Source organism: Pseudorca crassidens, chromosome 17 (genome assembly GCF_039906515.1).
Source record: "Pseudorca crassidens isolate mPseCra1 chromosome 17, mPseCra1.hap1, whole genome shotgun sequence".
Lineage (NCBI taxonomy): Eukaryota > Metazoa > Chordata > Mammalia > Artiodactyla > Delphinidae > Pseudorca > Pseudorca crassidens.
Window position 1 is genome coordinate 48243284 of NC_090312.1, and position 25473 is coordinate 48268756.

Below are 25473 nucleotides of genomic sequence, written 5' to 3' on the forward strand. Positions count from 1 at the left end.
AGCTTCTGTTTTCAGCCATGTGCTATTTCAAGAATTAAACGTCATGAATAATACAGGATATAAGAGGAATAGTCTAAAGACGGAAAAGCACAGTTTGATTAGGAAAGAGAATTTAAGGCTTAAGTCTTTTTTTTTTTTAAGGAAAACTGCCTTATTACTATGAGATAAGAAAATTGTTTCCTTCTTTTCTTCCTTGCTTTCTTCTTTTTCTTTTTTTTAACCTTTTTAATTTTGGATATTTGACCTCTAAGCTGAGATGACTGAAAATGCCTCCTCTGGGCATCAACCTTTTTGAAAGACTTTTTCCCCCTCCCTAAGGGCTATTTGTCTCTTGGAGGCATTGCCTACATTACTCACCAAGAGGCAAGCATTTGTCCTTGCACTAAATGCTGACATCTCCTGATAAGAGGGAAGCTGCAAAGTAGAAGAATTGAAGGTCAATATGTTGATAGTGGTCTCAAGAGCATTGATGTACATTTGTGTATTGGGGAAGGGGAGAGAAGCTTGAGAGTGGGCCAGTGGGGAGGGGTAAATATTTTGTGATGCTGTCTACCTATGGGCTTATAAAGTTTACAGCTGCATTAGGAGGACAAGCATTACCATTAGCATGAAAAGTTGGGCAGACCTCAGTTGCAAAAGCTTCTAGCCACACACATAGGGCAATACGTAAATGATACACCTTATTGCATTCACCCATTCACCCTCCCCTGTTCATGCTAATTGGAAATTTCAATCCATTTCAGAGAAGTAACACAACTATCGATCATTTTCCCTGGCACGAATCTTCCTAGAGCTCACGCACTAGCCCATGTGTCTTAGATTTAATATCTGATCACTAGCTGGATTGAAGCCAAGAGGTGGTTCCCAAAGTTGCTGCACATTAGAATCACCTGGGGAACTCTGAGACCTCCCTGTGCCCAGGCTCCTCCCTAGACCTACTGAATCAAAATCTCTGGGGCTGGGACCCAGACACCAATGTTTTTCTTAAAAGCTCTTTAGGTAATTCAAATGATCAACAAAGCTTGAGAAGCAGCCCAATAACGGGAACAAACTTATTTCACACAGATAAAGTGGGGCAATTCATATGTTAAAATAACATGAATATATGTCCATGCCTCTCTCACGCTTTGTCACAGTTTACCCTTCCCCCTCCCCATATCCTCAAGTCCGTTCTCTAGTAAGTCTGTGTCTTTATTCCTGTTTTACCTCTAGGTTCTTCATGACATTTTTTTTTTCTTAAATTCCATATATATGTGTTAGCATACGGTATTTGTCTCTCTCTTTCTGACTAACTTCTACACTGTTGGTGGGGATGTAAATTGGTGCAACCACTATGGAAACACTATGGCAGTTCCTCAAAAAGCTAAAAATAGAGCTACCATATGATCCAGCAATCTTACTCCTGGGCAAATATCTGGACAAAACTATAATTCGAAAACATACATGCACCCCTATGTTCACAGCAGCACTATTTATAATAGCCAAGACATGCAAACAACCTAAATGTCCACTCACAGATGAATGGATAAAGAAGATGTGATATATATAAAATGGAATACTACTCAGCTATAAAAAAGAATGAAATAATGCCATTTGCAGCAACATGGCTGGACCTAGAGACTATTATACTAAATGAAGTAAGTGAGAAGGAGAAAGACAAATACCATATGATGTCACTTATATGTGGAATCTAGAATATGATGCAAATGAACTTATCCATGAAACAGAAACAGACTCACAGACATAGCACACAAACTTGTGGTTCCCGAGGGGAAGGGGGAGGTGGGGGAGTGATGGATTGGGAGTTTGGGATTAGCAGAGGTAACCTATTATATATATGATGGATAAACAACAAGGTCCTACTGTATAGTACAGGGAACTATAGTCAATGTCCTTTAATTAACCATAATGGAAAAGAATATGAAAAACTACATATACGTATAACTGAATCACTTTGTTGTACAGCATAAACTAACACAACATTGTATATCAACTATACTTCAGTAAAATAAATTTTTTAAAAAAGGAAAAAAAACATGAATATATATATATGTATATATATATATTTCTTTTTCTCCTCTTTATTCTGTTCGTGTTTCAAATAGGCTTTTTTTTTTCCTTCTGCAAAAAGCGTTATTGTTTCCATTTGGTCCAAGGCTTGGGAGAGGGCTCCAGGGCGGTTACAAAGCTGCCTAGTAGCTGCAGAGCAGGGCTTCAGGCAGAAGCTCTGATGCCAGAGGGGCTCCTCAGAGGCCGCTGGACTTCAGAGACTCCTGTTTGTGCTCGAGGGTGAGCCTTTCAAAGAGATACTCGCCCAGCACAGCCTGCGGACCAGCCAGCCTGCGGAGGTTGGTCAGGTGGTCGCCCATCTTCTTGATGAGTTTCACCTGCTCCTCCAGGAAGCGGCTCTCCAGGAAGTCACAGAGGTGGGAGTCTGCGCGGCCGGAACCCAGGGCGCGCAGATCTGATAGTGCCTGGTGCAGGCTCTTCTCCCTAAGAATGGCGGCTTCCACAGCGTCCTGGGTTTTACCCCACTCATCTTGAGACGGCTTCCGCGCATCCTGGAAGAGGACGCGGCCACAGCACTGGTTTTGCATTTTCAAGAGACGCTGGGCGCCCTCACACTTCTCCTCAGCCAGTTGGCGAAAAATGTGGCCCACACTGTCCAGAGTCCCATCGTTGCTGTCGAAATAGAAGCTCAGAGAGAGGTAAGTGTCCCCAGATGCATGTTGAACAGGCGGTGGACGGCGGCCTCCACCTCGATGGAATAATTCTGACGCACCTGGGAACTCGTGGTTGATCAGTGATAAGGAGCTAAGCTCAAAAAACGGTGTTGGCCTGTCCTGGAGGCTGAGGATAGCTGAGTGGCTGATTCCAAAGGTTGCGACAGGAAGAAAGGTTGGAGGGTGGTCGGGGGCTGGAGCAAGGAGCGTCCCTGGGTCTGTTCATTCCAAACACTGTTGAAGCAAAAGACAGAACTGCAGGACTGCCGAGCGCACTGCCTCAAATAGGCTTTGCTATAAATGAACAAGAAGTCCAAGCAAGGACAAAACTTACCCTTCCCCCCACCAAAATAGCTGGCGATACTAGAATCTAGACCTGGGAAGGGATTCTTCCATTACTTTCTGAACATTCCAAGCCACTAGAGCAGTGGTTCTCAAAGTATGGTCACCTTGTAACCAAGCAGTACCCTATGGGGCCTTCCTAGGACAGACCCATCCCCCATATCCTCTGCTGTAGTTCCTCTCTGAAGTACTCAGATAATAGTATCTCAGGCATATTTCTTGAGTTTTCAGATGCTAAAAACCACCACCCAATGGAAGAAATTAACTCCTTGATGATCATGAGCACGTAGCCCCCAGACCTTCTGGCAGCTAAGGATGGATAATGTTACCTGCCCTGTGGCCTCCACATCAACCAATCAGAGGATTGTGCACGAGCTGATCACATTCCCTTGGACGTCCCTCCCTCACCTGGCCTTTAAACATGCTTTGCTGAAATCCTTTGGAGATTTCAGGGTGTTTTGGAACTCGGGCCACCCCTCTCCTTGCTCGATCCTGCAATAAACCTTTCTCTGCTCCAGACTCCAACCTTTAGGTTTGTTTGGCCTCACTGTGCTTCAGACACACGAACCTGCATTCGGTAACAACCTGACCAGTTTTACCAGCGTCCCCTGATAATGTGTCAGATATTCAAGTTTTAGGGCCCTGTCCCAGCCCTATGCAATCAGCAACTCTGGTGGGGCTCAGTGATCTCTGTTATAACAGGCCCTCCAGATGATTTTTATTCACCTTAAAGTTTGAAAATATCTGCATTGTCAGCTGGCCAAAGCGTCCACCAGCAGGTGAAGGGGAGTGGTGCCTGGAAAAGATAGGGACCAGCCAAGGCAAGTACAGCAGCATTTGCCGTGGTGGTAATGGAGAATGCCTTTTCTCCACTGGTTGGCACAGACTAGGATCTGGGAGCAGTGGCAGGGTTATTTAGGATGCTTTACATTTCAATGTAGAGGGACCGCTGTCCTGGTTTGCCAGGGACTTGCCCTGTGTGAGCACTTAAAATCTCATCCTGGCAAACCCCTTAGCCCTGGGTTTGAAAAACGTAGGGAATAACATGAAATTTAGGGGAAACATGATCTAGGTTTTGGGCAAGTCACAAGTGCTAATTAAAGCTAAGCAAGTATGGACAACACTAGCATTCTTTAGCCCTTTGCGGGGAGGTAAATCTGATTGGGTGAAAGGACTTACTGTTAAGAGATCTTTGTAGAAACATCCCCTTCTGCTTAGTCCGCTGGTTCTCAGTTCTGGCTAGACATTGGCATCGTCTGAGGAGATTTAAAATGATTTTATTGGTCTACGATGACCAACCGTCAGTGTGAGGGTTTTTAAAAAGTGCTTCAGATGCTTCTAATGCACAACCAAATTTAGGTGCCACTGCTTAAGCTTTTGAACCGCTGCTGCATATTTTCACCTCATCTTCCTATGAGAATATCCAACTGTAGTTGAGGTTTGTTTTTTTTTCTTTTTCTAACTGTCTTATTATAAGATTTACTGTCTTAAATAAGGTTGAATGTACAGAAAATCTTGCTAGTCCATCTGGTATAGCTGGATACTTAGAATAATATAGTTAAGATATATACCATTTAAGTATTGTGACAGGCCTTTTTTTGAAATTAACATATACATTGAATTAGTATGTTCTCTTTTGAAGTTGTTATGTTGGGGAGCTATACCTCTAATCTGCCATTGCTAAATATCTGGACACCTCTTATTAGGAATTGCTTTTAGAAATCTTTAGGGATTAAAACCAAGATTGCTGTATTATTTGTACTGGAACCACAAAAACCTCACAGAGTTCCCCCGCTGTACCTTCTACCCCCACTCTAACCCTTGGCAACTTCTAATCTGTTCTCCATCTCCACAGTTTTGTTATTTTAAGAATAATATGTAAACATAATCATGAATTACTTAATCTTCGGAGATCGGCTTTTCAAAATTTTTCCCTCGGCATCATTCCCTTGAAGTTCATTTCAATTTTTGCGTATATTAATAATTTGTTCCTTTTTGTTGCTCGGTAGTATTCTATCATAAGATTTTATCACAATTTGTTTCAACATTCATCCACTGCAAGACATTTGGGTAGTTGCCAGTTTTGGGCTATTATAAATAAAACTGCTATGAACATTTATGTGTAAGTTTCTGTGGGAACTTAATTAAGTTTTTGTTTCTTTTGGATAAATGCTCAAGAGTACAATTACTGCGTTGTAGGGTGAATCTACTTTTAGGATTAAAAGAGACTGTCAAGCTGTTGATCAGAGTGGCTAAACCATTTTATTTTCCCACCAGTGATGTGATATAATTTTTCTATGTACTCGCCAGCATTTGATGTTGTCACTATACTTTAATTTTAGTTACTCTCTGACATCTCATTATGGTCTTAATTGGCACTTCCCTAATGGCTAATGATGCTGAGCATCTTTTCATGTGCTCCTTTGCCGTGTGTATATTCTCTTCCATGAAATGTCTGTTCCTGTCTTCTGCCTATTTTCTAGTTGGATTTTTTTAAGTTGTTTGGAGAGTTCTTTGTATATTATAGATACAAGTCATTTGTCTCATATGGGATTTTCAAATATGTTTTCCTACTGTGTAATTTGAGTTTTCATCCACTTAAAAGGATCTTCTATGAAGCATTTTTAACTCATTTTGATGAGATCCAATTTATCAGTTTTTGCCTTTATTGATCATACTTTTGGTGTCAAGTCTAAGAATTATTCCCCTAGTTCTAGATGCCAAACATTCTCTCCTATTTTTTTTTCTAAAAATGTCCTGCTTTTACATTTAAGATTATGATCCACTTTGATTTAATTTTTGTGTAAGGTGTGGAGGTTAAGGTTCATTTTTTGTTTGTTTGTTTTTGTCGAGGGATGTCCAACTGTTTCAGTACCATTTTTTGAAAAGTCTATTCTTCCTTGATAGCTTTTGCACTGCTGTCAAAAACAAGTTATATGTATTGATGTCAGTCTATTTCTGGGTTCTCTATTCCATTCCATTGATCTATGTATCTACCCTCCATCATTACTGCAAACTCTTGAAATTGGGTAGAGTAATTCCTCCCATTTTCATCTTCCTTTACAAGTTGTTTTAGCTATTCTTCAGCCTCTTCTTACCATATAAATCTTAGAATAAGCTTGTCTATATCCACAAAAACCTTGAGGGCATTTTAAGAGTAATTGTGTTAAGCCTCTTAACTTGGGGAGAATTGACATCTTTATCATGTTGTGTTTTCTAATCCATGAACAAGGTATGTCTCCCTATTTGTTTGGGACTTAAAATTTTTTCTTCATCAGCATTTTGTAATTTTCAGTCTAGAGGTCCTATAAATGTCTTATTGGGCTTATATTTAAGTATTTATTTAGGTCAGTTGTAAATGGCATCACATAGTTTTATTTAAGCTTCTACACATTTGTTATTAATATATAATTTGATAAAATTGTGGTGATCTTGTACTCTAAATCATTTACAAACTAATATTATTTCTCAAGCTTTTTGTGGATTCCTTGGTATTTTCTCCATTTAGATTATCATCTCATCTTCAGATACAGACAGTTTTACTTTTCCTTATTCAGTATAATAGGATATATTACTATTCAACATTCAGTAGGATATGTTCCTTCCTATGCAACGTAGTAGGAATAGTCCTTTTATCTTTTAAATAAACTTTTAAAAAATTTAACTTTTAAATTTATGTATTTATTTATTTTTGCTTTATTTTCTTACTAGAAGCTCCAGTGATATATTTAATAAAAGTGGTGAGAGCAGATATCGGTGCCTTGTTTCTGATCTTACAGAGAAAGCATCCAGTCTTTCACAGTTAAATATCATGTCGGTATAGGTTGTTTGTAGATCATCTTTATGAGTTTCAGTATGCTCCTTTTCTATTCCTAGTTTGCTTGGAGTTTTTTTTCTTCTTTTTTTAAAATCATGAATGGGATTGGATTTTGTCAAATGCTTTCTCTGCATTAATGGATAGGATCACATGACTTTTCCCCCTTAATCTATTGGATATGGTGGATTACACTGTTTAATTTTCAAATATTTAACCAACTTTGCATAACTGGAATAAATCCCACTTGGTCATGGTATATTATTCTTTTCATATATTTCTGGATTTAATTTGCTAATATTTGGCTGAGGGTTTTTCAGCCAATTTCATAAAAAATATTGGTCTGTAGGTTTCTTCTTTCTATACTATCCCTGTCTGGTTTTGGTATCAAGGTAATACTGCTTCATAAAATTAATTAGAAACTGTTCCCTCTACTTCTATTTCTTATCAAATCATGTAAAATTGGTGTTAATTCTTTAAGTCTTGGGTAAAAGTGAAACATCTAAGCCTGAACATTTCTTTTGGGAGTTTTTAAATGAAAAACCAGTATTTCTAATGGTTACAGGAAAATTGAGATTATCTATTTCATCTTGGCTGAGTTTTGGTAGTTTTGGGTGTAGAAACATTGGCCCATTTCATCTACATTTTTGAATTTATAGTGTAGACTTGTTCATAGTAACTTGTCCCTCATTAACCTGCAGGATATGTCATGGTATCCCTGGTTGCATTTCTGATATCTGTGATTTGTGCCATCTCTCTGTTTAATCTTTATCAGTCTTTCTAGATCTTTATTGGTTAGATTGCTTATTTCAAAGAACCAGCCTTTTGTTTCATTGATTTTCCCCCCTATTTTCCTGTTTTCCGTTTCATGGATTTCTGTTTCATCTTTATTATTTCCTTCTTTCTGCTTGTTTAGTGTTTTTTCCTCTTCCTTTTTTACTATTTTAATATAGAAAATTAGATTATTGCTTTGAAATATTTTCTTTCCCAATTTAGTGCTATAAACTTCCCTTTCAGCATTGCTTTCACTTCATTCCACAAACTTTGATCTGTTATATCTCCATTTTCTTTTATTCTATGCATTTAAAAATTTTTTCCTTGATGCTGTCTTTTTTACCCATGAGTTATTTGGAAGTGTGATGTTTAGTTTTCATGTGATTGAAGATTTTCCTGTTGTCTTTCTCTTATTGATTTCTAGTCTGATTCCATTATGGCTAGAGAACATACTCTCTATGATTTTAATTCTTTTAAATCTGCTAATGTTTTTTTATCGCCCAGTATATGGTATATGAGTGAATGTTCCATGGACACTTGAATATGTATTCTGCTCTTACTGAGTGTGTTCTTTAAATGTCAGTTATATCCTGTTGATTGATGATGTTTTCAGTTCTTCCATATCCTTGCTGATTTTTCTCTCTGGTAGTTGTATAAATTGCTGTGTTGAAGTCTCAAATAATAATTGTGGATTTAAAACTTTCTCCTTTTACCTTTTTCAGTGTTTGCTTCATGCATTTTGAAGTTCTGTTGTTTGGTGCACACACATTTAGTATCACTAGGTCATCTAGGTGGATTATTCCTGTTATCTTTATGTAATGACCCTCTTTGCCCCTAATAATTTCCTTTGCTCTGAAGTCTACTTTATCTGATATTAATATAGCCATTCCTGCTTTTTCTGATTAATGTTCACATGATATATCATTTTCATCCTTTTACTTTGAACTACCTATATCATGATGTTTAAAGTAAGCTTCTTATAGACAGTATATAGTTGGATCACGCTTGCGATTTTTTTTATCTACTCTTCCAATCTCTGTCTTTGACTTGGTTATTTAGATAATTTACCGTTAATGTAATTATTGCCATGTCAAAGATTTGGTCTACCATGTTATTTTTTGTTTTGTCTTTTACCTTAGTTTCTCAATCCTGTGTTTCCCTTATTTTTCCTTCTTGTGGGTTACTTAAACATTTTTTAATAAGTCCATTTTAATTTAATTCATTTATAATCATTTGTGTATACTGTTTGTATAGTTTTCTTAGTGGTTGCTTTTGGCATTACAGTATACATATGTAACTTATCATAGCCTACTGGAATCAGTGTTTCATTACTTCAAGTGAAGTTTCAAAATTTTACTTCCATTTAGGTCTCTTAATATTCCCCAGTTTTAAAGTATGATTTTCTGTAGTATTTCCTTTCTCTACATTGAGAACCCCATCAGATGGTGTCATCATTTTTGCTTTGACCATCATATAGAATTTAAGAAACTCATGAGGCTAATGATAGTCTCTTATATTTACCCCATTTGTTTTCACCCATTCCATTGTTCCCCTTTTCTTTCTGAAGTTCCCAGTCTTCTGTTATTGTTTATGTTTTCATAACAGTAGGTGATATCTTGGATTCCAGTGCAGCTGGATATGAGTTTCAGGAAACACTGAGCCTGGCTCACTTAATGCTACTGAGTTGGAGGGTTTGTATATGTTGGGCCTGCTGGCACAGCAGATGCTAGCAGATTAGACTAATGTTGATGGGACTAGTGCCACAGGAGGATGGGTTCCCATTCAGGCTATGCTGCTGCTACAGTAGATCAAGTCCCCCTCTACCCCAAGTGTGGGGCAGTGACCTGCTGCTGTCACTGCTTTGTATTAGGCTCCTTTTGCCTCAGGTGTGTGGTGGGATCCCTTGGAAGCTGCTGCTGCTGCTGCTGTCAATCACAAGGTTAAATTCATTTCAGAAATACTTAAGTATAAATATATAGCCTGGCTCTTGTAGGACCTCTGTATTTTTTTTTATTGCTTTCATACAAATTATCCCAAATTTAGTGACTCAAAACAACGTAAATTTATTACCTTACAAGTCTGACGTTGGTCTCAATTGAGTAAAAGTGTTGGCAAGATCGACAGATGAATGAATAAAGATGTGGCACATATATACAATGGAATATTACTCAGCCATAAAAAGAAATGAAATTGAGTTATTTGTAGTGAGGTGGATTGACCTAGAGACTGTCATACAGAGTGAAGTAAGTCAGAAAGAGAAAAACAAATACCATATGCTAACACATATATATGGAATCTAAAAAAAAAAGAAAAAATGGTTATGAAGAACCTAGGGGCAGGGCAGGAATAAAGACGCAGCCATAGAGAGTGGACTTGAGGACACAGGGATGAGGAAGGGTAATCTGGGATGAAGTGAGAGAGTGGCATGGACATATATACACTACCAAATGTAAAAGAGCTAGCTAGTGGGAAGCAGCCACAAAGCACAGGGAGATCAGCTCTGTGCTTTGTGTCCACCTAGATGTGTGGGATAGGGAAGGGAGGGTGGTAGGGAGATGCAAGAGGGAGGAGATATGGGGATATATGTGTATGTATAGCTGATTCACTTTGTTATAAAGCAGAAACTAACACGCCATTGTAAAGCAATTATACTCCAATAAAGATGGTTAAAAAAGAAAAAAAAGTGTTGGCAGAGGTACATTCTTTTCTGGAGGCTCTTAGGGATGTTTCTGTTCCTTGGACTTTGTCCGCTTCCAGCGGTCACTTGTAGTCCTTGACTCAGAGTCCCCTTTCTCCACCTACAAAACCCAAAATGTTGCATCTCTCTGATTCTGCTTCTATTAGGACATCTCTCTCTTTCTCTTTCTACAGTTGGGAATGGTTTTCTGCTTTTAAGGACTCATGCAATTAGATTTGTTCCATGAGGTAATCCAGGATAATCTTTCTATCTCAAGGCCTATAACTTCAGTCATATCTGCAAAGTCCTCTTTACCATGTAAGGTAACATATTATTGGGTTCTAGGGATTAGGGTGAGGGCATTTTTAGGAGCCATTATGCTGCCTACCACACCCTTAACAAGTGACCTTGAGAAAATTACTGAGACTTTAAAGCCTTACTTTCCTCAAAGATAAAATGGAAAGAAAGATAACTAGTTAATATCATGAAAGTGAAACAGTATATATGAAATCAACTAATTCAAAAAATAAGATTTCTTCTTTTTCTTTATGATTGGCATGATTCTCAGAGTTCAGTTACTTGAAGAGTTACTTTTTTTTAAACAGAACTAAGGCATTTCAGGGTTCAGGTGCTGTAAGATTGTCTGAATTATCTGAGTAACAATTAGCTAAGCACAGGTGTAAAGCATTTGATTTACTCCCTGGTGTCCTTTATCTTCTCATCCCACTAAATCCATATCCCTTGTCTAGCTCCAGCCAGTAGAGTCAGAGCTTGTTTTACTGTTTAACTAAAGTTCAATTTAAATTTGCTCTACATCTCCAGATTCTCAGCCGTGGTTGCATATCATAATCACCTGGGGAGATTTCAAGACCTACTTGATGCCAGAGTTTTACCTATCATGGATATTTGAAGAAGAACCTGGAATGAAATGCTCTAGCTTATGGTTTGGGGAGCCAAATCATAGTCTACACTGAGCCAAATCATTTGCGAGATCACCTCTAAAAAGCAATTTATCTGTGGTGACTGATACTCTTCCTTTGTCAGTATGCTTGTCCCTCTTTGGGGGAAAAGAAGAAGGGGAAAAAAACCCCAGCGGTTGGGCTCCCTGAATTATAACCTGATGCTGTGGAATTAGTGTTGGCTCAGAGCGCACATCTTCGGATACCCATTCTCTCTCCTGCTTCCTTGCATGAGCTTATATCCTTGGGCAGTTTTTCATCCACCACCCTCTTTTGCTTCTAATCTTAGCAAGTAAAGTCTCTCCTTAATGAAACAGCATTTCATGAGACTTACTGGGAGCATAGGTCTGTTCCAGACCTATCCTATGTTAGCTAAAGCAGATATAAGTGATGTATTTTTGGCATTCATCCTTGTGGGTTGGAGAGAGAAGACAGAATTTTATCCTTTAGGTGTCATATGACTGGGCAAATGGGCTCATTCCCTCTACTGCCTACCATGTAAAATACTGAGGGTGTTACCTCTAGAAGGTACCTTCTAGGTATCAAAATAGCTCAGATAAGTCATATTTCTCAGTAAAAGGTGACAAAACTGTGGCTTAGGTGGTGAATTTTCCATGTCAATTTGTCTGGGCCACCATGCCCAGTTATTTGGTCAAATATTATTCTGGATATTTCTGTGATGGTGTTTTTGTGTTTTTTAAAATTTTTATGTTTTATTTATTTATATTTTTGGCTGCATTGGGTCTTCGTTGCTGCACATGGGCTTTCTCTATTTGCAGCAAGCGAGGGCTACTCTTTGTTGTGGTGTGCGGGCTTCTCATTGCGGTGGCTTCTCTTGTTGCAGAGCATGGGCGCTAGGTGCATGTGCTCAGTAGCTGTGGTGCATGGGCTTAGTTGCTCCACGGCATGTGAGATCTTCCCAGACCAGGGCTCAAACCTGTGTCCCCTGCATGGGCAGGCGGATTCTTAACCACTGTGCCAGCAGGGTAGTCCCTGTGATGGTGTTTTTGGATGAAATTCATAATTAAATTTGTGGTGGACTTTGAGTAAAGCAGATTATCCTCCATAATATGCATGGGCCTCATCCAATCAGTTGAAGCTCTTAATAAAGACTGACCTCCCTGTCGCAAAAAGGAATTCTGCCAGAAGACTTACAGAAATTGAACTGCAACTCTTCCGAGAGTCTCTAGACAGCCTAACCTGCAGATTTTGAATTTACCAAGCCTCTATTATTGTGTGAACCAATTGTTTAAAATCTCTCTCTCTTTCTCTATCTTTAGATATGGATATAGATCTAGGTATCAATATCGATATCTAGATCTATATCTGTCAGTATATATGGGCACATTGTATACACATGCTGTTGGTTCTGTTTTTCTGGAGAACCTTGACTAATACAGTGGCCCATATAAATAAAAGGACGAACCCAAGTTCACCCAGGTAGAAAGTAGTACAATGAGAACTGGAACTTAAGGCCTCATGACTCATTCAGCTGTGAACACTGACCCAGAACTGGCGTCCGCACACTCTGGCCCACTGATCAGATCTCGCTTGACTCCTGGTTTTGTACATAACGTTTAGCTTGAACACAGCCGCATCCATTCATTAACGTATTGTGCATGGCTGTTTCTGTGCTACAGCAGCAGATGGGCAGTTGCAATGGAGACGTATGGTACAGAAAATCCAAAATATTTACTATCTGACCCTTTACAAAAAAGATCTGCTGACCCCTGCTCTAGGATGCCATCTGATTTCTGATAGCACCGAGGAGAATAATTCATGCACATTGGGATAGATTGTTAATCTCATGTCCTCCTTAGGTCAAAGATCTCTTAAATGCTCACCCTTGCAATAGCCAGCTTGGGGAGCATTGTCTGAGGATGCAGAAATATTTCTTGCCAGGTCTTTCCAATCCACACTGCTCCCTGACTATGGTTCTTAAAACCTATTTTTTAAAAAATTTTTATTGGAGTATAGTTGATTTACAGTGTTGTGTTAGTTTCAGGTGTACAGCAAAGTGAATCAGTTATACATGTACATATATCTACTTTTTTTTTTCTTTTTTCAGTACGCGGGCCTCTCACTGTTGTGGCCTTTCCCGTTGTGGAGCACAGGCTCCAGACGCGCAGGCTCAGCAGCCATGGCTCACGGGCCCAGCCGCTCCGCGGCATGTGGGATCTTCGCGGACCGGGGCACGAACCCGTGTCCCCTGCATCAGCAGGCCGACTCTCAACCACTGTGCCACCAGGGAAGCCCCACTTTTATTTTTTTTTGGAGTATTTTCCAAATAGCCCATTACAGAGTACTGAATGGAGTTCCCTGGGCTAATAAGAAGAGCAGGTTCTTATTAGTTATCTATTTTATGTATAGTAGTGTGTATATTTCAGTCCCAATCTCCCAATTTAGCCTCCCTGCCACAATCCCCTGGTAACCCTAAGTTTGTTTTCTACATCCGTGCCTCTGCTTCTAAAACCTGTCTATTTTAACCAACTACCACTCATTGCTTACCGTCTCTGGCTTCATGTACTTGATAATAAATCTACTTCTTGTTCTATCCTGGATGACATGTCCAAGGACTGAGATAATATCTTATTCTACATAATTTGTCCTTGATATTGTCTATCTTGGGGTCTTCATCTATGTCCCAAAGAAGACAGTCACTCTGTCTTCTAATACTACTACTAATACCACATTTTATGGCATGAATTTGACCCAATGCACTGAACTATCCCTTTAGAAGCTGTATGCAACCTGTCACTGGGTTTTAGCACAGGGGTAGAACTCAGATTAGTGATCATATATAAACAAATCTACTTGACCAGAAACTTTTTGTCTCACCATTTATTACACAAGTAACTTCTGTCTTTGCATCTATGATGTAAATATTTTTAATTTCCTAAATTATCTGAAAAATTATTTAGAGCTTCCATTTCAGTAGGCATTGGAATTGCTGTGTTATGACTATTTCATTATTTTATTTCCAAGTGTTAAATTAGGCTTCAAGCTTTGGCCAAGAGTAGACAGGAAAGGGTTTCAAAGAAATGAAGAGTGGGAAAAACTTCTGATGCAAGGGAGACTTTATAATAAAGATTTGATTTTGAATCAATAATTTATAATAAAGGTTTGAGTTTGAATCAATAATTTATGTCATTGCAAAATAGCTCCCTGGTAAAATTCCATTCTTTGGTAATCATTAAGTACAGAAATTAACCATCAAAATATGCAGTGATCTTCTTCATTTTCTAAAAACAAACCTATATCTAGATGAGAGGAGAATTCATCTCATAACTCAGGCTCTGGACTTACGACTCCAAGTCCTGTCTTCTTTCAACCATACCTGCTAAGTTTCTGTCTAACTTCTTGAGCATGAGGTAATGGCGTCAGCTTTCATCCCCTTCCTCAGTATATAGCTTGGTGAGTATGAGTAAGGGATCTAAAACTTGAGAACCTGGGTTCAAATCTTGACTTTAAAATTTATTTACTTGTTGAGTACTCTTGAGCATGTTATCTGTTTTTGCCTCAGTTTTCTCATCTATAAAATAGAGATACCATTACTTCTCTCAGGGAGTTGCTATGAGGGTGAAAGAGAAAATTCATACAATGCAAGAATTTATCAGTTCTTGGAACACAATAAATACCGAAAAATAATGTTAGCTATTATCAAGTCCCCTTCATTTTATGGATAATATAGATTAGTTTATATAGGTCTAATATTTATATATACATAAACATTTTGTACCTATGTGTGTGTATACGTTCTTCTTAGAAATTGAGCAGTCAACATTCACATCTAAAAATCTGTGCTCTGTGAAATGTAGATATCCTGTGTACAGACACAGTGCTATAGTTATCTATTGCTACATAATAAAGAAGTCCAAACCTAGTGGTGAAATAAACAAAAATTTTAATATGTGCCCAGATTCTGTGGGTCAGCAATTCAAACAGTACACAGAGGAGATGGCTTGTCTCTACTCCATGACTGATATCTGAAACCTCAGCTCATGAGGATTCAGATGGCTGGGGCTGGAATCATCTAGATAATTTTAATTCACATGTCTGGCCCTTGAAGACTGGGCCCAACAAGGACTGTTGACTGGAGTGCCTATAGATGGCTGCCCAGGTGGCTTGGACTTCTCATAACGTGGTAGTTAGGATTCAAGATAGAGTATCCCAAGAGAATGAGTGTCCAGGGTTGAAGCATTCCACGAGAATCATGCAAAAGCTGCATGACCTTTTATGACCTAGTCTTAGATGTTACATAGCATCACTTTCATTATATACTATTGCAGGCGTTGGAGACCTTTTTCCATAAAGTGTCAGACAGTCAATATTTTAGGCATTACAAGCCATACAGTCTCTTTTGCAACTACTTAGCTCTGCTGCTGTGATGTGAAAACAGACACAAACAATACATATACTAAGGAACATGGCTGTGTTCCAATAAAACTTCATTTATAAAAGCTGGTAGAGGCCTAGACTTGGCCCACCAGCCATAATTTACTGACCCCTGCTCTATTGTTTGAAGCCATGGAAAGCCTGCCTAAATTCAAGGGAAAATGCCCACATCTGGATGTGAAGAATGGCAATGAATCTGAGACCCTGTATTAAAACCACTACATATGGGATATTTATAAGAGGATCTGTCTGCATACCTTGTTTCTCCCATGTATGGTGGATATGAGGTATTGGGACATCTTACATCTCTGTAAGCCTGGGTCAGGGTCAAAGTTGGAATCTGAACTCAATGACCTTGATTTCTGGAATAATCGGTAACTCTAATTATGATTTGCTTACACTCCTTACCCCAATAAATATACCACAAAAGATAGATTTCAAGTAAACAATTGCTTTATGGCAGATTTTTATTAAGTCTCCATTGACTGAATTATTCCATTTTGGTTGGAAAGCATGAGCTTTTTTCTTTCCTAAAGAGATCTGCAACTTTTCAGATGTGGCATTTCATTCTACTGAGAGGATGATGTAGGTTTTTATAAACGGAAAAAGCAAGGCAGGCTGAGTTCACTCAGATCATACTAATGCTTACAGGAATAACCGAAACTGGAACACAGGCTTCCAGGTTTTCCTGTCCTGTGCTCTTTCCGGTAGGTGCCATTGTCTGCTGGGTCTGGCAGTAATAATTTCTGACCTTTACCTCTCTACGCTCTTGTGAAGTGGTTTGGGGCTTTGTTAGCTTTCTTATGAGTTTGTACTAAATTGCGTCCATAAAGTAGGCTGAATTCCTCAGGGAAGGATGAGAGCTCTTACTGTGTTATTACTGCAAATGTTGTGTTGGTTACCTTTTTTTCTTTTCTTTTGTCCAGTTGTATCCTGAACTTAAAAGTTATATTATCCGAAATGAAAGATGTGCATCTGGTAGAAAAGACTAATTTAAGGGATGAAAATTCCTGATGATTGCTTCAGTCAACCCTTAATACACACTGAGCTTCATTAGTAAATAGACAACTCTCAGACCATTCCCTTGGAAAAGGTCGCATAATCAGCCTTTGTGTTGATTTCGCATTCTGTTTGGTAGAGACAGAACAAATTAGAATAATTAGGTGGTACAGGAAAGCACAAAGAACTTTCTTCTGTTTTTGTGATGCATCCCGTAATAAGGGTTGAAAATGAGACTGGAGGTAAGAACGTGAAACTCAGAAGAGCAAAGGAGAGAGGATATTGTTTCTTTGAAAATATTCTTTCAGTGTTGGCCCAGAAGAAATATGAAGCTGAGGAAATTTTTTTTTTAATGATTTTTGTGTTGATGATGTGAGTGTGGAATTAGTAAGAATCAGGAAGCAAGCATCCTTTTCCACCAAGGACTTGGGAGCAAATGAAACCATAAATACTCCCTGCTCTTGGAAACCCTTTTGGAGCAGTAATCAGAGAAGGGTAAAGGCAAAGCCTCAGGGCAGAGGTGTTCAGAGCAAAGGGATAGGAGGAGAACAAAAGGAGAGTGGATATGTTTAGAGCTCTCATTTTGAAATTTACCTGCTTCTGATTCAGTGCTGCTTTGCTGCTGTGTTGGTCCAGTGGAAATCCTCAAAGCAGCAGCAGCCGTATTTTAAAATAATAACGTTAGAGCAAGTGACTTTAATCCAGGTCTCTTTAGCTCAAAACCACAGAGCAGAGTGTGAGGAAAGAGTGAGGCCACAAGGAATTGTTCACTGGGTACCTTTTCCCCAAACTCCACTAACTGGGAGAAACTGACTACTGGATTATGTGCCTTGAAGGAAAGCAAATATGTTGAAAGCAAAGAGTGTGGAGCTTGTTTAGAAAGCAAGCTCTATCCTTTGGTCACCTGCTAATGATAATAGCATTGGCTGAGACCTGACCATTTACAATGAAGGCACTTCTGTAGGTAACAAGTTCCAGGAGGGCCCGAACTGAGTATGTCTGTTTCAGCATTTAGCATGGTTTAGCATCTGAGAGGCCGGTACATTATTGGCATATAGTAGACTTAAAAATGAGTATTTGTGGATTGTCTGAATGAGTGGATGTGTGTGATTCACATCCTATTTGCAGGTCCTAGGCCCTACAGTGGATTTTCAGCGTCAGGTTGTGAAAGTATTTATGATGGGGATTGGCATTGTTCCCTATCTAATGGATAAAGATTACACATGAAAGGACTTTACATTGACATCCCAACAGCCTCATAGGAGTTACTTAACAAAAAAATAAAATTGGATTCTGTATAATTTCTAATTTGTAAGCTGGCCAGAACACTGGTATTTCAGCCAGTCCTCTGGTAGTTCCGATGATGTCCCCATGATCACCCAGGCATAATCAGAATGGCTTTAGGATTTGGGAGCCAAAATGTTCCTCAGTATTTACGGCATTGCTAGTCCATTTAAGAAAATGGACTATTGAAAAAATAGCTTCAGACACAATATGGCATTATATGATTTAGCAAGAAATCTGAGAAATATACATGTTATCTGAAGCCTGCAATGGTAACGTTCCCTCTGCTATTGAAATTATTGTCTTTAAACAAAGATTCTACATCAGTAATGCTATATATATATATATTTTTTTTTATGATATTCAGGTTAATTTCCTATTCTAAGGAAGTAATTGGTTGGTTGGTATGAGAGATGGTGTGGCTTCCAAAGGTGAAAAGTATTATTTTGTTGTAATTTCCAGCTACCTAAGGATGGGAGAGGCCCGGGACACTGCAGTCAGTATATTATGTGGAGCAGGTTATATTGTGGTTTATTTATGAACTTTTACATGTTTATTTTCTATGCAAGTTTGTGTGCTCCTTTTTGAGTTTTGGTAGATAAGTGTTTTGTAACTTTGGAATACTTGGAGTTTTATATATATATTTTTTAATGTAGTAGTTAAAGCCATGGAGAGTGTACTAGTCTACCTAGGTTCAAATTCTGGCTTTACCCTATGACTTCCCTGTGGCTTCCTCTGCTCACCTATTAAAAAGGAGGATAATAAGACTGCTGTGGTGAGTTACATACTAAGTGCTATTTAAGCATTTGCTATAATGATCATGTATACTCGAAGGCAAGGAACTTGCCCCTTGATCGTCTCTGTATTCCTAGTGCTTAAGAATTCCTAGTGCTTTCCTAGTGCATTGTCTTAGGATAGAGATAGCTCAGTATAGTTCTTCTCACTATAAAGTACTGTTACGTTGAAAGTCTTTGCTTGTGTACTAATAATCTATGACATATCTGCTGAGGACAAGGAAAGGAATAGTTTTAAAACTGCAATGGATAACAAAAGATTGTATGATGTAACGCCTTTATTATGTAATTATAAAACTAACAAATGATCATGGTAGAAAATTTGAAAAACTCCTAGACAAAACACACATCAACAACATTTGGAGTAACTTTCAGAGTGTAGAGTTGTCCATGAATATTAGTGCTTTCATATTTTCCAGGACTTTCAGTAGACTCTGCTTCTTAAGAGTCTATTCATTATATTTTGCTTTAATGATGTTTTCATCATGGGGACACACACACACAGAAATCTGTTTAAAAAAAAAAGACATGTAAATCACTGATGTTTCAGATAGCCACATGAAATAAAGTGAGAAAGGTCAACAAGCTGAAAGAATGTGGAGTAGCAGCTCCTTAATTGCTTACATAACTCTGATAATTACCTCTTTGTGGATAAAGTAATTAATGGGGAATCTAATTCAAGAAAAAGATATGAACTGCAAGCTTTCTCGAAGCCAAGTATTTCTTTCCACAAAAGGTTACTTTCCTCGGCCATGCTTCCTTATTACCTGACAGGGAAAGTGTATTGTATGGCAAAGGATCTTCCTGAAGGAGGGTGCTTCCCACACTAATTGTCATAAGTGACTTCGGGATTACTGTTGCTGTATTACCAAAATCTTAAACTAGGATATTTTTGACAAATTTGGTCCTTAGTTAATTTTTAGAGCTACAAACTGTCAGATGGCTCTGAAATAACAATTGTCTGGCTATTCTTCAGGGTGATCACAATATGGAAATGACCTTGAGGTATCACTAAAAAGCAGGAAGGTGTGAGTTTTCCTTTGGTTCCAGAGTGAAATGCGAGTTGGAGTTGGAGTTGGAAAAGAGGCCCACAACCAAGTGATAGAGAAGGAAATGTGAGGTCATCAGTGAAAAACCAGGTTGAAGTTAAGGTGAAGAGGCATGAGGAAATGGTCAACTGTTACAGTATTACAAAGATCATCAAGAAGCATATCCATGAATGTGGTTTGTATTGCAATCTGCTGAAAAAGAGACAAATATCCTGGCCTGGCCTTCATGGAGATTATATTTTATTGATTCTGATAATAGATTATTGTTGAAAAGGGCCTCCTATAAATTATAACCATGCAAAGGCAGCAATAATTTTTTCTTTATGTATGTGTTTCTCATTCCTACTCACTTCTATCTTAGGGGAAGAGAAAATCACAAAAAGCAAAAATTGTCAAGTCTCAGCTATTCCTTTTCAAAATAATTTTTTTCCAAATTCCAGTGGAGGCAATAGGTTAACTGTTAAGATTTTTAAGTCTCAAAAAGCTAGATTTTTACAAAGTGTCGCCAAATTTTATTCTATAAATAATAGGTTTGCAAAGAATATATGGTGATGCAAAGTTGGAAAAAGCTGGTTTTTCTTCCGTGAATGGCTTCACTGTGTTGGGAGAAGAGGCACAGAAGAAATCAAAGAAATTAAACATGGGGTGAGTTTTCCTTATAGAGAACTCTAGTGCTTTAAAATAGACTAGATAATCCTAGAGATAATCTGAGGGTAGAACAGACCAATGCCTCATTTCCAGTCTGGTACCCTGGAAGAAAACAGTGTATTTCCTTTGAGGTCTTGAGAGGTTTTTCTTCTGCTTTGTTTTGGTTTTGGTTCATTTTGTAATCAACCTTATTAAGGTATCATTTACATACAATAAAATGCAGACATTTTTAGTCAACGGTTCAGTGACTTTTAATTAATGTATACATTTGTATAACTACCACCCCCATAAAGATAGATAACAATTCTAAAACCCTAGAAAGTTTCCTCCTAGGCTTTTGCAAAAGTATCCCCATCTCCCACCCCAAGGCAACCACGGATCTGTTTTTTATCTTTAGAGATGACTTTTGCCCAGTTTACAATTTCATGTAAGTTGAATAATACAGTGGGTGCCCTTCTGATCTGGCTTCACTTGCTCAGCATATGGTTTTTGAGATTCATTCATGTTGGGATGTTTTAAACCAGGACTTTAGCCTGGGTGGCTGATGTTGTCTGAAGGCACCTATAGGTACAGCTGAGTCTCTGGCATTGTCACTGTCTGTTCTTGGCTCAGTATTTTCAACTTTATAAGAAGCACAAGGTTGAAGTAAGGAAGATCATTGTCAGTATAATGGATGTGAAGTGGGTTCTGTTATATAATATTCTCAGCATAAATTGATCTGCTTGGAATCATTGTGTTGATAATGGACAAGGATACTCCTCCTCCAAAAACCTTGATACTATAAAACTTCTAAAGGACGCTGTCCTAGGACTCTTTTAATTTTCATGTTTTGGGAAACATTTCTGGAGAATTCAAATGCTCGCAACCTGAAAGAAGCAATTATTCACCTGAAGGGTAACTCTGCTAAAGTTGAGTTGTCCGACCTTTACATGCTGATAGAACCCAAATAGCCTTGCAAAACAATGCTCTCTTGTTGGATATAAGCATATAGATTGTTTAAGATGGATGTGTATATGCAGTAAAGTGAAAAAACAAAGAATCTTTGAGTTTCCCTTGCTGGGTTTTTAAATTTTTTCATTTAAGTTTCTATAGCATATGCTAATAATTCAGGGAAACCTCAGGTTAGTTTTAGGTCCACTCTACATAAATGTTGAAGTACTCCATATCCACCTTTCTTCTACCTTCCTTCTTTTCTTCCATCTTTCCTTTCTAACTTCTTATAATCTATTATACTTAATCCTGCATTTGCTGAGGTGGCAATTAGTGTAGGAAAATACTGTGAAATTTTGCTGTTCAGAATGCATGTTGACCAAATTCTATATTGAGAAAAAGTCTGAATTTACCCAGAGTAACCCTTTCTCAGCGTGTTTGAATAAAGGGCATAGAAACTGGGCTATATATAATATCCTGACAGGTATGTAGAACTCATAGCAATTGCCCTAAAGAGCTTACCTAGCGTAGATGCATATGAATGCATTTAATGATTGCTTTATTGGCAGCAGTGCCAACCTACACAGTCTGTTTGGTTTTATATCATTCTCATTACCTGCTGTTTACCACTGCATACATTGCTAATGGTGTGGTTTCTATGGCTTGTGAATTTCACGGCCAAATAATATGTAATCTATTGCACACTTTAGTGTAGAAGATGGAGACTCCATAACTTTTCGTGTGCTCTTTGCCCCTTTAGAATGTATTACACTGAGATCAGGCAAAGTAATAAATTTATTTCAAATGTGCGTGATAGCTAAACATCAATTAGGACTGATGGGCAATATTCTTCCAACAACATAACAGTTTTTAAAGACTAAGCCATTGAACGTGGAGTCACTGAACATGGGACTCAGTTCACTGGGATCCTTCTTAGAAAAATAAAGGACAACTTGAATTGGATTTGTGTGGCTTATTCAAGTAGTAACTAATCAGCTACATCTTGGTGAACTTAATTTGTCACAATCGTTTGGTATTTTATTAACTCTCTTCCCCTTCTTCCCCCGACTCTCACGAGAACGGATCATGAGTATCTTAAAACATATTAAGTCATCTTCCATCCCTGTTAATCTAACTACAAAAGCACACTTTCCTTATCCAATGTAACTTACTGTCTTTTAGAGTGGCTGGGGTTTTAATTCTCTACAAAATTAAAACCAGCAAAGAGAAACATTTTCAAGGAACCACCGCACTGTAGCGCTTTAGAAAGAAAACTTCAGAATTAAGGGCAACTATATCATTTTATAGCTAAAGCACCTGAGGCCTAAAGTAGGAAGGTAACCATCAAGGTCAGGGAAGGGGTAGAAGATCAGGTTTCAAGCTGAGGAAGAGTCCACAGGGACTCAATCTGAGCAGGTCAAAAACTGAATGGAGGCCACGAATGTTCTGCGAAGGCTGGCATCTGGCCTCAAGTGTGGGATTCAGACAGGAAGTGGGCCCGGGGGGAACTGAGCTTCTCCAGTAGGCAGAGAAGTCCACCTCCTCTCGGGAAAGTACCACTGACATCAGGGAGTTGAAGGGAAAGAGCAGAATTCCAGTCCACCTGAGAAAGCAGGCCAGTCTGATTAACTCTGAATTTAGGCTTATTTCAGATACTTCTTGAGAAAGAACTTGGACAAGAGCAAGTCCCACGCAGCCTCTTTTAAATCCATGCCCAGTATTTTCTGGTGGAGCTGCTTAAACCCTCCAAGTGACTCCACCATTTTAATTTCACTCTATATTTAATTCCGACAGTTCTATGACTGATTATTTAATGGGCAAATGAGTAGGGTCACAAAAGAGTGTGAATGTATTTTACAGGATGAGGATGGGTGGAGTGGAGCAGTCTGGAATAGGACACCAATAAAAAGGGATCTTGGTAAAGAAGAATGTCTATTAGAAATGGAGAGGAATTCGCAAGGACATTAGTGCCTGACACCCTTCTCTCTGCATGTTTAGAAGCTAGTTTCTAATTTTATTTTCGTAGGAGCTGTTGTCCCTGTGATGAATTCTTTTACCTCCACACCATTTACCACATGGACATATTGTGAAGTTTGTGTGAGAGAAAGCAAGTATTAGAATTTGTCTTGCAAGGAGCTATAAACACTTCCTGGAACAATCTAGGGTAGAAGGAAAAGGAAAGGAAGGTGGAAACAAAGGAGAACGACAGCTAATGATGCTGGAGTCTCTCGCTGGGATTTGTGGTATCTCTTTTTGAAACTAAGTACAGAAAGTCAGAACTTGACTGATTGTTTCCTGATCACGGTTTGTTTTCAGTTTTGCTTTTTTCTTGCTCTCTCCTCAGTTATTCCAGCCATTGCTATGTCATTTTCAGTTTCAGTAAGCATGCCTGTCTTGTTTCCATTTGCATTATTCATGCAAACGTTGATTGAACTGATGACCCCGAGTTATCAAGGAAACATTAGATACACCAGTAGATACATTTCTTAATTTTAGAAAAACATTACCGAGTGAAGGTTAAAATAACTCATCTTCAATTTGTCATGTTAAAAAAACTTCTCCTAACATACAATACCTCATTGCCTAACAATGCCAGATAAATGAAGAATTCCTATGTATTCATGAATGCAGGCTAGTCTGTATATTTTTTGGCAGGTATGACCGTTACCGAGGGTAACGGCCTGGTTTGCCGGCCATGTCCTGTCTCCTAGATAGTTGTAGTTTCTGTTGTCTTTCAGTTGGTCCATTGGATATCAGAGGTGAATTTATAAAACTATACTTCCCTTTACACTTAGTTTTTTGTTTTGTTTTGTTTTACTTGAAGTATAGTTGATTGACAATGTTGTGTTTCAGGTGTACAGCCAAGTGATTCCGATATATGTATTTCTTCTTCAGATCCTTTTCCATTATAGGTTATTACAAGGTATTGAATATAGTTGCCTGTGCTATACAGTAGGACCTCGTAGTCTATCTACTTTATATATAGTATACACTTACTTTGTGTGATCCACGCTGGTCAGACCACATGATTATTTTCACTTCTGATATAATTTTTTCAGGTCCAACCTCAAATCTTTGATAAGAAGATATTTTTTAGCATGTGTGTGCTCTAAATCCAACAGTAGTTAGCAGAGATATGGTTTTGCACTAGGTATTCTTCGCTTTTTTGTTCTCGGCCAACCAACTGAAAACCAGCATTTATTTTCTGGTTGGTTTGCTAGATGTTTATGACTATAATAAAAGTCTTAAATTTTGTCTCATATCTTAAAACACAATCTGAATTAGCAGTGGGTATTGTGCTATACATAGGCGCTGTGATATAAATATTGTATCTAATTTCAAAAACATATAGCCTAGAAGGGAACACAGACACCTAAGCAGCAATTATGGCAACTGCATTTGTTTACTAAGTGAAATAGTACTGAGATGGATAAAGTGCTAGCAAGCCTTGAAGAGGCAAATCAGCTTCAAAAACAGATGCGCAGTTCTTTAAAAATCTTTTTAACATTTTTCCATCTACATGTAGAATATAACTTAGCATAAAAACGGTACGGGTTTTATTTTAAGTAATGTAGCATTTTGACATCCTCATAATGAAATTAAATCCAGAAGGAGGTTTCTCTCCATGATCTCTTGAAATGGTCCTTGATCATCCACAATATTTCCCATGAACACAAAGGTGGTACCAAGGGCAGGAAACTCCAGCATTATTAAAGTTTCATAAAGCAAAGTGAATTTTAAGAATATAATGTCCCCAAAAAGATAAAGGTCTTGACAGAAAATTTCAAGGGAAGCATAAATTATTTTTTGTTTGTCAGAGGGCAAAAATATTTAGGTTGAGTTAATGAATGGTAGAGTTTTTGAGTGGAGGGTGTCCTTAAAATATTACGTAGATCTGTACTGTCAACAGATGCTAGCCACATGGCATTATTTATATTTAAACAAATTTAAAAATAAGATTAAAAAATCAGTTCCTCAGTTGCATTTGCCATATTTCAAAGATGTTTATTAGCTCCATGTAGCTATTGAATAGTGCATTGCATGGTACAGATATAGAATATTTTCATTATCACCAAAAATTCTAT

The 25473-nt window shown here is 38.2% G+C and overlaps 1 pseudogene; it reads right to left on the bottom strand.

Annotated features, from left to right (window-relative positions):
- Nucleotides 1–1204: 1204 nt before the first annotated feature.
- Nucleotides 1205–2800, bottom strand: LOC137210675 (ferritin light chain pseudogene; annotated as a pseudogene).
- Between the last annotated feature and the right edge of the window lie 22673 nt (nucleotides 2801–25473).